The 14,108-nt window shown below is 27.8% G+C and overlaps 1 protein-coding gene across 1 annotated transcript in view; it reads right to left on the reverse strand.

Annotated features, from left to right (window-relative positions):
• LOC107164188 (dipeptidase 1-like) overlaps nt 1-14,108 on the reverse strand; it is a 179,544-nt gene that overhangs the window by 122,958 nt on the left and 42,478 nt on the right. The gene's annotated exons all lie outside the window — the stretch shown is intronic.

A 14,108-nucleotide genomic window follows, 5' to 3' on the forward strand; every position in this document is an offset into this window, starting at 1 on the left:
ATATCTACTAGACTTGTGTGCGCACTGCGCATTGATTTACATTTTCTCCGCCTAACTCAATGTTTATGGCGTATTCGACTGTTGGAGATGCGTGAGATGCGAAAAAGATTATCGCCACACAGATGAATGGACATTTGCCTCGGGGTTAAGCTCCATGACCCGTTACGAAAACCAACGGTCGATGAATGCATGTCATAATAATTATTATTTTTATGTAACGGACATAATGCGAAATGTTCGGGGATGTAACACGTTCTAATTGCGAATCGAATAAATTTAGTCATTGCGAGCACATGCGACTCAACACGATTTGGTTAAAAATTATAGCCATCGCATGTTACAATGTCATATATTATATCATGATATAATATATAATGGCAATGCGCATCAGTTACGGTCGAGGTTTTCATTGGCAAAATATGGTACTGTGCGATTATCCGAGATCGGACGATTTTTCGCGTAAAACCGTTCAAACGATAATTATTTATGCTATTATTGATTTAAAGTCGTCAACGAAATCTACTGTGTTCCCGTGAAAAAGCATATTTATCTGCACCAGCACACACGCACACACACACACACACATACACACACATACATACTAATGGTCTTCCCATACCCATTTAGTATTGTATAAAATGGACAAGGCGTGTGCAAAATCGTCCGTCTCAATGATACGGTCGTGATCGAGGCTCAATAAATATTATAAAGTTAATTAAAAAGTCAAATCAAGCAACCCCGCAGATCTGAATGAAATTCTGAACTAAAGCCGTCGGCACAAAAACACCCTTAAACGGACATCGGCAAACACGTCTACGCAGTCATTATTGACGTGCAGCCTCAAAGCATTCAGCTACAACCCGCGAGGCTCAAAAATGACGTGACTAAATGCAACTAGGTTAAAAAATATCATAGTTTTTCACATAAAGTTTTTCTCGTTAATAATCATAAAATAATATTATATATGGCTATGCATATGGTCGAGGTTTTCATTGGTACAGTATGGTACGGCGTAATTGCTCGTAGATATTTTTTGCGTAAAACCGTTCAAACGTTAATATCACATTTATTATTCTATGAGACGGACAAAGTGGACAAAGCGTGCGCGCAATCGCAAATGAGACATCATCATATTATTCAGTGTGCAGCAAATATTATTAATCCAATTTAAAAGTCGAATCGAACGTCCTCGTGTTGTGAAGTGAACTGAATTTATATGGTCAAACCGTTGAAGAGGAGGGTGGAAACTGCACTGCATCTAAAAACGTCAACGCGGACAAATCCTTAAACAGACGTTTTGCAAACACATTTACGCCGTCATTATTGCTGCAACTCGTCAAAGTAGCTGCACCGACGCCCAAACAGCATTGACTTTGCGCAGCACACCGCGATTGAAAGTGCATTGGATAGCAGAATAGACAGGTATCCTCGCGGATGATCAATATATTAAATACTGGGGCATTAATCACTGATGCTATTTTCTTATCTATTTATATTTTGTTTTATTATTTTTATTATAATTATATCTTCTAGACATTGAGCGAATCGATGACTATTGATTTTACAATTTTTTTTTCTTGAGCTTGAATAGACATGCATAAATTCCTAAAATAAAAATGCTACGATCATAAACTTTGGGGAACATAGAAAATTAAAAAATTGGTTCTATTTTATATTTCGGAGAGTAAAAATTTCTCAGTATTTTTTAAAATAACGGGGGGTGGGGGAATACGAAAATATTTTGTTAAAATGTTAATATTATTATTTTTTTTGTAACCTTCTTTACCAAAAAATTAGACTGTCGCGACTCAGAACCGTATATCATCACAATAATAATTACTGAATTCAAATTGAACATATTATATTCTTTCATATGACGAGTTGCACTCGACACCCATCATTTCCTAATGTACAGCATATAGTGGTTAACTACTATATAGACGGTTTTTCTACCTTTTATTTCATTCTTTTTTTTTATCCAATTGACCGGAAAATCATATGGAATTTCTAGTTTAACCGTTATTTATGTGACCCTCAAACACCAGAAAACCAATAAGTTCGCTGAAAATATGTACATTACACAAGATTGTATATTTCCATTTGGAAAGTACCCCGATAATTTTCTGACACGGGACCAACAAAAGTTTGATAAATGTATTTTGTTTTAACAATTAATGTTCTAATAAATTAGTCTACCTATGGGCATAATAATTAAACAATAAACAAACTAAGAATTGCATACCTCAGCAGATCTTTAATATTGACCAAAGTAAAAATGGTACTTATTATTAATTATTGTTAACATAGTAAAACATTTTTTCAAGCATTGATATAATATATATAATATAAGTAGTACTATCGTTATGTATATATGTTCAGATATCAACATACGAAAATAATATTATTTGAATAAATATTAAAAATTATACAAACTATTTATAGGTTAGGTTAATATATATATTAGGCACCTAATAATTTACGTACTAAATATTTATTCAAATGTACCAATGTCAAGTGATTTAAAAGATTGACATATATATATATATATAGTTACTTCACATTTGATATAAGTATAATATAACAGTATATGCTTTATTAGGTGACTATAATATATCAATTAAATTAATAATAATCAATCATGATAAAATCTCTTGTTTTATAAAATACAACAAAGTTTATTCAGTTTTTATTTTTTTTAATTGAAATTAATATTGTGTAAAAATATAATCTTTAATCACAGTTAATTTAAAAAACTTTTTACAGAATACGTTGTATACATTTCCGCGAATTCAAAGTAGCAACTTCTGTCAACTTATTTTAATACCTATAATAACGGCTATAACCGATTATACAATCACTGACAGAATGTAGTTTTTTGATAAAATAATGTAAAGTTATTAATTTTTAATAAATATTTAATACATTTATATATCTACTAGTTTGTGTAGACATTTAATAAGTATTTTTATGGGTATCTTCTGTCTTATAAAGCGATACTCATTAAGTTTACACCGAGTCTTTAATGATTTCACTGGGAAGCAAAATTCGAGAGTTTTAAAAGTTAATGAAGTATTTTATTATAAGGATTAAAAGCTATAATGAATCTAAAGTTTCGTCTAGTTAAGTTTACTCTAGATAAAATTCAATGAAATTAATTAATATGCCATTCAATTAGAGTATAAAGTATACTAGCTTAAAAAAAATGTTTAAAATACAATTAAAATGTATTGAGTAATAGATGAATCAAAACAGTGATAATTATACGACAAGATATAAAATAAATAGCAAGTATAATAGATTAGACAAACATTTATATGACACATTTTGTTTCTATTTTCACTAATATATATATTATTGATCATAAGCCTAACAAATATGGCCATTAACTGTTTGTAGAGGAATGCAGTTGGTTTGAAACAATTTGAACACATAATATATGTGTGGCAAGGGTTTGTTGCTAACAATTCTGATGGTCACCCATCCGGGAAATAGCAACACCGGCCGGTAAGTACACTCAAAGTGTTTCCTCCGTAGTTGAGTGTACGATCGCACCACATCAAGCTACAATATACATTTCATTGTTATAGTTATTAACTCTTAGAACACAACATTGGTCGATAAAAATCAATACTTTAAAATGGACAAAATCTTATCATTTTAAGCAAATCATAATAATATTATCCCAATCATACATAAATTATTTTAATGTTATGATTGAGAATAAATCTAATACGAGGAAGGTACCTGATTGTATTATCAATATTAAACATAATTCAGAATTTTATTCCATTTTATAATTAATCTTAAATATTTTTATTCAATTAGGAAGTGAAACATTTTGATCCACACTTATTCAGATAAAATAATATCGTAAGATCACTAAAAGGTTGCCACCAAACAATACATCATTACGCAAATTGTTTGCCATACAGTTGGTAAATATCTATGCAGTTACTACAGTTTCATAATATTAATTCTTAACAGATAAATTAAAAATAATTAATAAAGTTTGCCGATAAATGTATTAAATATTTATTAATTTTTTACTCTCGCATAATACATTAGTAGTCCATTGTGCATTATTATTTTAATTATAGAATTTTTAACATTCTTAAACATATAAAAGCACAGTTCACAAATATTGAAGAAAATATCCAAAAATCTACACAAGTCTCATTGTTATAATCCTAAAAGCTGAAATTTGAACATTTATAAAAATGATAAGTTTACGGACAAAAGTAGGTATAATTTAAATTCGTTTTTATTATAATATAACAGTTGCATACAATTCTATATTTATATTAAATACAGCTTGCCTGTCTCATACGATATTATTAGCTAAATGCCTAAATGTATAAATTGAATTTTTATCCCCATATTTCTTCGTTCTTATAGATAAGAAAATAACTTTTTTTCTAAAAGTAAAGTAGGTAAAATAAAATGAAATATAAAGTACTAACATACTATATATTATAATATATATGTAAATATATCATTTTTTTTTTTAATATTGAATTTCATATTGTAATAATAATAACATAACTACTTCAAAATGTATAAGTTTAGTATATTGAAGTATTTCCAATAGTGAATTGTTGTGTATTATAATATATAATATAAAAACAAGTTTCTATACAATTAAGATAATAGTACTACAACAGTTTTTTTTATTTCATAGTAGAAACTATTCACACGCGTCCAACTAACTTATTGATTTTTTGAAAATTTTCGTAATGAGTAAACTTCATCATCGATACTTCATGGACCAATACCAATATGCCGATATTTGAGATTTTTAGGCTTATTCACAGTAAAAAAAAAATTAATAAAAAACAAATATTTACGTATAAAACTGTGGTAGAAAGTTCATTAAAATCAAAAAAAAAAAAAAACCAAACAATAAAACTAATAAATTCAAAAGTATATTTAAGTATTTACTATAACATAGTTAGCCTCAAACACAGTAACTTACCTACGTATAGTCGTATAGGGTATCGTAATGGCCCAGAATTCAGTTAAAGGATTGTTATTGTATGAGTATGAACTTTAAATAGACAAGTAGGTACCTAACAATTACCAAGTTTGCATTTGTATAATTGGATAAACAGTAATTTAAAATGTTATATTAATGAGTTCTAAGTACAGCCATTATTATTCATCAAACATAATCCATTTATGTAATTGAATATGACAAATAATAGCATTATTATAATATTTAATGCACGATATTATAGAGATTAATGTACATAAGTGTATGATGAACAATAATTTTAAGTATAAGCAGACCTGTCTGAATTTATACGAATAAAACTCACATATTTTGTCATACAATAATAGTATTTTTCTTCCGACGTATATAAATGTATACAAATACAACTTATATTTATTATATGGTCATTGGTCACATAATTATAATAATATTACCTACACCATTTCTTTAGCTTGATTATTAATACAGAATAAAATAAATAATTTAAAATGTCATCTAATGTTGATGAGATGAATTGTTTCGTAAAAGAAAATAGTAAACATTTATTTGCGATTAAACGGTATTTCCAAATTAATAATGGTCTGCACTCAAGTCTCGTCCCTTATCCCTTGTCCACAACATTTGAACACGACATCAAGCGAGAGGGAAACTCATACTAGAGGTTTTCATAGAAACATAAACAGTATTTTATTAGTTTGTCTATGTATTTTAAATGACTATGTTGTATATTACTATTTACATGGAAGTACAGAATGTATCAATGTACTACTTCAAGAAACCTATTCGCATAAATCCCATTACTTCCACTCGTGTTTGCTTTTACAAATCGCAGTCCATTTTTAATATATATCCATCATAGTTTCCAACAACCAAATAATAATGGATCGAATATTACAATTTAAAATGTGAGTGCAATTTATTAAACAAAACAATAAGTTGTGGATTTTTTTGTAAGCTGGTAACTGTTATTATAATCTTTATTTCTGCTAACTTTTTGCAGCAAAATATAAAATTGACGTGATCAAATCAATGCAAATTATATTATTCTATCCCAGTATTATATATTTATGGCAACACCTCATTTCTTGAATTTTATTCTCATTAATTTCACATAATGGGTATTGAAATATTTTATTAAAGATTCAGCAGTAGCATGGTCACTGAATTTGAAGGGTAAAAAAATAACCAAAGACACTTAAGATCTTTTTCGGCATTTAATCATGATACTAAATAGTGCTACTATTATAAAAACATATTTAAATAGTTAATTCCAAACAAGATTGATAATATCATTTTTTACCTGGTTTATGCTAACACTGTTTATATATAGCCGTGGCTATTACATCAAACTATAGTAAACGTAGTTTTGACACATTTATGGACTATGTGAATACGCGATTTATATTATTGGTTATTTATTGTACATCGATAACCATTTAAACGCCTTTTATTTCCGTTAGATGTTTTTGGATGTATTCATATAATATATTATATAGGTTGTTAACAATGAGTTTTTATAATTTTTTTTCAAGTTAAGTCTATATTTCAAACTACTGAGCGCCAGCAAGATATTCAAAATTGTAAAATTCGGATGTATGGTAAACCATTATAAGTAAGTGCCGTTTGTAAACTAAATATAAGACATTTTGAAATCTCTCGTCGTTTATGGCATTTCTATACTTAATGGTTTTTAGAGCGAAGTGATGACGTTATTGTATTTAATTTTGATTATTGAACAACAGTTAGATTGTGTTACTGACTTGGGTAAAATTAGAGGTTTTAGTAGGACTTCATTAAGTGATTGCATTAACTATGCCGAGGAAACATGGACAGAAAACGCTCAGTGATAAATATAAAAATGTTTGCTAAAATCATTTAACAATACCTACCTCTATTTTTTGTAGAATACAAGTCTTTATTAAATCACAAACATATTTTTGAATTATAATCCCAATGTTAAACTCAAATTTGAAGAAACTAGAACTAACAAACTTATACCACAATGTTTATATTGCCTAGGCTACGGTCACATTTGGTTTTACTTCAACAATCATTCCAGATGTTATGTGTTTGATGTGACAAAAACCACGAGTCTGTAACCTTATCTAAAGCCACGTTAACTCCTGCCAAATTTACCCACATTAATGGTAATAAACACTAAAATTATCTCTGATGCATTACTTTTAAAAACTTAAAACAACTTCGTAACCATTTATCATATAAATGTAAAATAAAAATTGATGATAATGAAAATTTATATTCCAAAATCAATATACAAAAATTTTAACACAGCAACTCATATTTAAAATTTTAATAATAATAATTCTCAACAAAGTTCTTCACAAGCTATCAAATCAAATGCCAAATAATCATAAAAATAATACACAATATATTTAAAAACGAAAACTTAACTGTTTAATCAACTTCTTTCTTAAATTAATTAATCAAGCCTACAGTACTGTTTTTTCTCGTTTCTAAATAATCTGATTATTTTATTTCTCATTATGAGTACTTTTAAGTAGACGTATATGTTATGATTGTACTTATCTAGTCCGAAAAGATAATTAATATTTTAAGTTTTAAAACAAGTACCTTATAATTAGTTATACGTTCATAAAAATAACAAAGCTGGTAACATGACTAGCAGCTCTAGTATGACTATTCAGTATTTTATTTTTGTAGTTCTTCATGGCGTTGAGTGCATGGGGGTCAGAATATGTATTTTTACTAAGAATAATTTTGCTTTAGATTGTTTTAGACTGGTTAAAATTTATGTGGTGGAGGTGTGGCTTTGGATTTGTCAGCGATATCTAGTTTGTCTAATTAACAGAATTATTTGTTATTAGTAATAAGTTATTACTATAGGTACATGTTGGTTAAATCGTAAGATAATGTTAATCTAACCAATTATGATGTAATTTGGAAATATGTTATTTAAATTAATATAGGCCTAGTTTACCCATAGACTTATTTACCATTTGTATCTCACATACCTAGTAATTTATTACTCTGAACTTAATATACACATTTTTATTCTACCATTATATTTCCATAAATGTTTAAATATTCAAAATGAGACATGCAATAAATAAACTAATACCTATATAATATAATTTTAATAGGTATGTATTAAAACGAAGTACAACTTTTACTTTTAATTACAAAGAAAAGGTAATTTAGCGTCTTAATCATTTTTAACCACAACTTTAAGAATTATTTTTCATTTACTGCTTATTATTTTAAACATAAAATTACCTACTTTGTCATAAAAATTAAACTATTTAATTATAATAATTAATAGTCCAAAATTACAATTCACAGTTATGAAAATAGTTGCTAATATATAATTTGGTGGTACGAATTTTAAATAATAGCATAGGTAACTCATTTAAGATCACGTACTAATTTATCCCGGCCGAACTATATGTCTAAATGTCTATAAGCCATATGTTATCATAAATTTGATTTAATTTTAAAATTGAAACCTAGATTTGAATACATTCGATACATGGCTATTGTTTATTCGCTACCTAATCACATAATAATATAATATGCAACAATTATAATATAAATTTAAGGTAATTTAATGACAATGATTCATCTAAAATTGGTTAAATATTGATGAACGTTCCAAAATTTAAATATTTTATAACTCTACGGTATGTTCCTTGTTAGTTGTGTGTTGGATTTATTTATAGCGAATTGGTACATTACAGAACGAATTTAATTGCTCATATTTGAGAAGTTTGGCAAAATAATTGGGGTACATAAAATATTCTATGTTCTATGTTCCTTGCCATATTACTTCTATTGAAACATTTTCCATTTTTATCTTAAATAAAACTACACTATGGAGTGTGATTTTTTTTATCAATAAACAATACATTTTTTTGTCTATAAAATTATGTTTTAAAAACAATTTTTTTAACATTTTAAGCCATTTTTCGAAGAAAAAAAAGATTTGAAAATATATTAATTTTTCAACAAAATTACATCATGTTTGTCCCTCGCTCAATCTAAATTTAACATTTTTTTGCATGAATCTATTTAAGTAGGTTAGGTTTACTATAGTACTCAATCACAGTGAATATTACTGACCTAATTTTAGTAATTCCTGGTCTACTAATTTTTCGGAAATGTGGAATTTTCTTTGGAAGCAGCATGGGTAATATACGTCAAAATGAACGTATTTTGATAAAAGAATCATACTGTATGTACCTACTGTAATATTTACGTAAACATATTTAATGTACAGTGAAACCTCTGAATAGCGGACACTCTAGGTCGCCGAAATTTTGTCCGCTATTTAGAGGAAAACTTATTTTTAAATAAATAAATAAATTCAATAATTTTATTTTATATCATTTTTACAATAATTAAATACATGATAAAACTAACATTTATGAAAAAAAAAAAACAATTACCTAAATTTTTATTTTATTTTTACATTAATTAAATATTTCTGAAAAAAATCTGTTACTTTAGTTTGTTTACTTATTGCAAGCGTAGTTATTTCGTATGTCAGGGTATTTTCTAATTGGACTGTGTTTAAGAACAATTCACTATTCTGTACCTCGATAGAAGAAATATATTTACGCATGTCTTTTACTGCTAGCAATCCCCTTGTAGACTTCTTATTTGTGAAATTTCTTTATCTTCGGACATCATTTTCTTCTTCATTTTGTGTAGACATGCTTGAACTATTAGATGGATTTTCGATATCAGCGTCGTAAGTCTCCACGCAATCGTCTAGTGTTATATAATCATTTTCCGTAATTTTATTAATAAGACTGCCAAGCTCTTCTATTGGTGTAAGTAGATCATCAACGTCTGTAACTTTGTTATCACGGTGCCTAAAGCCAGACCGCAAAAACCATTTCTTCACTGTTTCTGGTTGAATATTTTTTGTAGATGAAGACACCCAGTAAATTGCATAGGACAATGCATTAGACACCTACAATATTTTGTTGACGCAATAATATTTTAATTATTGAACTGATAAGATAAGATTTTCATATACAGTATAATAATGTACACATAAGATAACTTAATAATTTAGGTATTCCAAAATAATTCTTAATTTAAGATAAAAATTCCTAATATCAATGTCATAAAAGTGTCCGTTATTTAGAGTATCTTATATTTAGAGATAAATAGTGAAAATGTCCCTGTCCCCGAAAAAACTCCGCTATTTGGAGATGTCCGCTATTTAGAGGTGTCCGTTAAGGGAGGTTTCACTGTATATTGCACTTACAACAGCCGTCTAGAAATAAATCCTTTGTTAAACGGAGAGAACCGAATTCAGAAGTAATTTTGTCGATTCCACTTGTTTGTCGAAAACCTTGGCTCTGCACAAAGGTTTAAATCATAAAAACTACCACGAAGGACATAGATTACATTCAACGGACAGAGTTTTAGATTTTTCGAAGTCAAATAGAAGAATAGAAACCAAACAGCTTCTGCAAATGTGAACCGATAAAACGTCATTAAATGCTAGACATTGAAAATCCCGAAACATATCTTTCTGGTGGAACGGAGAATGTACAGTTAATCCAAATTCGATTCTGTTACTGAAAATACTTAATGCACAAAAGATTGGAAATCTTCTAGTCTCCGAGGTATAATTATGTTCTCTGAAAACAGTCAATATATTATACAATGAACAAAATGGCGAATGCATCTGGAATAAATAAATACGTCTTAGTCGAATAATGGTTATTACGTCAAAGCCGTTCTGTCCATATCAACAATGTTACAGCTGACACAATTATAATATTATGAGAATAAAAAATGTTTGTATTGCATCACTATTAAACATATACGTATATATCCATCATAGATGATACTAAAGTATATATAACTATTATATTAATATTTTGAATCAACAAGCTTGCAGTTTAACGCTGTGTTACACATTTATTATCGAAAGTAAAAATGTATTATAGCGTTGTTGGTTCTAAGGTAATAGGTATACTGATATACACTATAAGTCTATAAGTATACCTTTATGATGGGAATACGTGTGATTTTTATAATTATTTTTGGTCACAATGAAACATAACGATGTATATTATACTTGTATTCCGATCGTTGATAATAATTCCAAGCACGAACGCACGTGTTCCGAGTATTTTTCTCCCAACATGTCAAATACAAAAATCTGCCAGGAAAATATTACGCTGGTACGTGGTCGTCAGGTCTTGATGACATAAAAAAAGTAGCGTCGTTCACTTGTCTCGTAAAGTACGTTTTTTTCTTCTTTTTTTACATGCTTTTATTTATGTTTTCTGTATTAAAACTACATCCCTGCAGAAAAAGCGTGACCGGATTATTGTTACAATTCGGGAGAAAAAAAATACATTTATAATATTTGTACGCGTTTATTTATTATTTAGCGCCTGTACGAGAGTAGAATTAATTTATATGTAGGTACGCGTATGATAACCGTACACATTCTGTGATCATTTTCACCATTATCCTATCAGGTGCCTATAGTTCCGTAGAAATAATTGAAGTATTTTATTTATCGAATTAGAGAAATTATTTTACAAATCGTGATAAAGGTATAACATGTAATATACTCGAACATGCATGATTTAAAGTTATACGCTTTCCCGATAAGGCGATAATCTCAATAATTTAATAAGGCTCACATTTAAATCGTAGTTATATTTATCAGAGCGCGGTAAACTGTTGATTGGAAATAAATCAATAATATCGTGTAGTTCGTAAAAAATAATTATTATCATTAGTTATAAGTAATAACTTATTACTATAATGTGTATTACAAAATAAATATTTCCGTCACCCGGCATGGCAGAAACCTATGGGCGCCCAATTCAAAATTTTGGAAAAACCACACACGTGTACTAACAAACCTACCCAAACCAAAAACCTATAGTATCCACCCCACACCCAATGGCGTATGTTAACACCGGCTAATTAAAAAAAAAAAAAAAAATTAATATATTATTTAGTATCACGAAGGATATTTCCGGGTACGAGTATACTTTCTACCCAAAACTGTAGTTGTTTCAGTTTGGGAAAATAGAAATACTAAACAATTATAATATATCGTGAATTTTTTTAAACAATCATGACTAAAAGTTGATGAAAAGAAAACCCTTATGAAGTACTACAGTTGTTGAATATATCACATTAAGTTACAAAAAAAAACGGTTTTTTCAGTAGGTATAAGGTTGAACCGCTATATATAATATATTATTCAAGACCAAAGCAAACTAAAAAAATTGGGTTATTGTTTTTTATACAGCCAAACTCTCTTTGTCGCTATCTACATATTATACATATAATATATGTGAGTATTGTATATCAAAACAACTGTAGTTTTGCCAAATTACTGTAATCTACAGTCGAGTACCTTTTTTTAATTCAAATCTAAATTTGATAGTTTATAAAATATATTTTAGTCAACGTATATTTTAAAATAAAAATAAAATAAACAATTATTAATTAACATAATACATTATAATAATAAATTCCGATTTTTCAAAACGTGATTTTTCCAACTCATTTAAACATTACGATCAATTTTTTCATAAATTTTATAGCTAATAAAATAATAGAATATTAGTTGTTAAATTTGGATTTTAGGGTGTTACTACATTATTCAGATAGGTATTTTTATAATTAAGAAGACTCCACATAAGGTAATTATCATATAGTTCATCACATATACAATATAGAAAAACAGATGAACCTACACAGTACTTTCTAAGAAATTTCTTAACATCTATATTTATCAATCTCAGTAGATTGAAATGTTGTGAGTGATTTTATACAAATTAAAAACAATACAATAATTCGTTATAATAATGACAGTAACTCGTAACTAAATTTTTGTTGATATAAAAATATTTGTATTTTCTTTGTGAATTTTTGTTTAACACCTTAATAATAAGATCCCATTTGCCCTCCAATACCAATAAAAAAAGGGATTTAGCATATATTTTTCTCACGCGTAATATCACGCAACTAAATAGTATAAGAAAAAAAATACCAACAATTAATTTATAATGTATTGTCATTAGTGTAACATGTCATTGCTATTAATAATATATATATATTTTTTTTTGAAAGTTTACGATACTATATAATCAAAAGTATAGCTTCTGTTAACCTATATATATATTAGATTTTGTTTGAAGCTTGAGAAGTATCTATTAGTGTCTTTATTAGCTATAAGTCTTATAAAGAACTGCAGTATGATTATTAGACGACTTTCGGTAGTACAACGATTAAGAACAATATTGCTTGAAATAATATAAAAATAAATACAAAACAGAGTTTATCTTACGCTCTAAATCTTCGAAACAATAATCAATAGTAATTTAAATTAATTATTCAGATTGATAAATATGTGAATAAAACTTATCCTAAAATACAGGGTGTCCATCTTGTTATGAACCCCTGAATCATATTATAATATAATATTAATTCTACATGATATTTTTTAAGACCATCAGGAATAGTGTGTTATTCAACGGCGAGACCGTGGAATCCGCTGACACTGAGATTTTGATTATGACACGGAGCGTCGACATCTAGCATACTATACCTCCATACAGGCAGTCTTTATATTACGTCTGAACCAATACATTGTCATTAACCGTAGTAAATAATAAAATATAAATTGTATTTTATTATTTTGCGTATGTTTTTTTATTTGTTATGTAAAATCGTAACAATCTTATTCTATATTTTGTTCCTATGTATTATAGCGTAACAAGTTATACCACAGTTTCAAAACGACAGCAATCTTATTTTATTGGAAACACTAAAAATCGTATAATATTGTATATTCTGTATTTGTCATAAGTAACTTGATTATTTACACAGTCAGTTAAAGTATCAGGTGAGTAATTAAAGTAAAATGTGACGAAAAAGGAAATATATGTTGCTATACAAAGACGTCTAAACTATTATTTTGTTACGATTTGAGTTACAATAAAACTTTAGGACGAGTCATAAAGTGCATAACAGACAACGCGTATTTTGTTTCCATGACAAACAAAGACTAGCTATGTAGATTGCAGATTTTAGGATAGTTTCAGATCTTCAAATGTAAATATAATTTATGAAGAAGAAATTAATAAGT

This window comes from Diuraphis noxia, unplaced genomic scaffold (genome assembly GCF_037042655.1).
Source record: "Diuraphis noxia isolate RWA-SAM2 unplaced genomic scaffold, SU_Dnox_SAM2 contig0002, whole genome shotgun sequence".
Taxonomy (NCBI): Eukaryota; Metazoa; Arthropoda; class Insecta; order Hemiptera; family Aphididae; genus Diuraphis; species Diuraphis noxia.